The 1402-nt window shown below is 35.0% G+C and overlaps 1 long non-coding RNA gene across 1 annotated transcript; it reads right to left on the reverse strand.

The window, feature by feature from the left end:
* Window positions 1-372: 372 nt before the first annotated feature.
* LOC107081112 lies at window positions 373-1009 on the reverse strand. The gene is made up of 3 exons (XR_001481029.1): window positions 806-1009; window positions 631-693; window positions 373-501 (listed from the first exon to the last, which is right to left on the reverse strand). It is a non-coding gene; the product is annotated as an uncharacterized LOC107081112 (long non-coding RNA).
* Window positions 1010-1402: the final 393 nt, after the last annotated feature.

The raw sequence follows: 1402 nt of genomic DNA on the forward strand, positions 1-1402 counted from the left end.
CTAAACAATGTTTTATGTAAAATCAAAGATCATGCCAGTGTCTTAAAACGTGATAAGTGATAAAACGTAAAAGTGATAAAACAGATTGTTTTTTAAGATTAAAGCAAATTAGTAAATGATACTTTAACTGTAGTTATATAATCATGACCCTCCAAAGCCCTTTCACTTGTGAAAAATAGCAAATTTTAAATTTTATTTATAAGCTTCCTGCTTCTGCCCTTTTCTGGTCATTTTTTTATGAGTGTGTTTGTAGGCTCTTATGATGGATCATTTTCTTTTATTTTCTGGAAAAAATCAAATAACCTCAACTGAGTTGAAGATTAAACGTCTTTTAATCTTTGATTTAACCTTAAATCAAATCTTTTGATTTGACCTGTTTTTCTTTGCTCTTTATTATCACCAGATCTCCTCCTCTCCTCTGACAGTCTTTCCTGCTTTCTGTCCAGTTTTTCTTCTCAGTGGATGTATAGAAAAGACGTGACGTACGAATCTCCTGCCAGTCTGCAAGAAGGGACTCATTGTTAATATTAATATATATCATACACTATATACTCAATATCATTTAATACTTCCTTAAATAGAAAGTAACACTAATGATTAAAAACAACAGTTAAAGATAAATGTTCTTACCTGTGCTATTCTGGTTATTTACTTCACATGTTGGTGGATCTGGTTCTAACCTAATAAATAGATCTAAGTAAAAGGATGAATAAAATGTAAAAGCATAAATGTTAAAATAAACATTAAAGGAGGAATACTTATGACTACCAAGACAATATCACGATAAAGATACAGTTTTACTTACAGAGCTGGACTCCAATCCCTGCCAACAACAGGAGGCACAGTAAGCCCAATATTAGAGCTGCAGCTTTGTACGGGTTTCTTTGGACCGGTTTTGGACGCTTTCGAGTTCGAGCTCCTACAAAAACAGGACTTTATTTTCTTATCTTTAATGTAAAAATCTATGATGATTGCAAATACAAATGACTAACTTATGGTTTCCCTGTTATAGAAAAAAGGGTAATGTATGGTTGTTTATTTCAATTCAGTTTATTTATATAACGCCAATTCACAACACACGTCATCTCAAGGTACTTTACAGTTCACCAGATCATACAGTCAAATTGATTTTTCTATCTAAGGAAAACCAGTTGATTGCATCAACTTATTTACTCAAAAGCAATCCCTCACACTAAGCATGCTTGTAGCGACAGTGGAGAGGAAAAAAATCTTTTAACAGGAAGAAACCTCCAGCAGAACCAGGCTCAGTATGAGCGGCCAACTGCTGAGGCCGACTGGGGTTCAAGGAGACAGAAGCAGACTTATAGAAAGAAGCAGAGATATGAAAGGCAACTCTCAACCAACTCCACAGGCGGCCCCGTCCAGGAAACACACAGCCAGG

The sequence above is a fragment of the Cyprinodon variegatus genome, unplaced genomic scaffold (assembly GCF_000732505.1).
Source record: "Cyprinodon variegatus isolate N-32 unplaced genomic scaffold, C_variegatus-1.0 Scaffold2953, whole genome shotgun sequence".
Taxonomy (NCBI): Eukaryota; Metazoa; Chordata; class Actinopteri; order Cyprinodontiformes; family Cyprinodontidae; genus Cyprinodon; species Cyprinodon variegatus.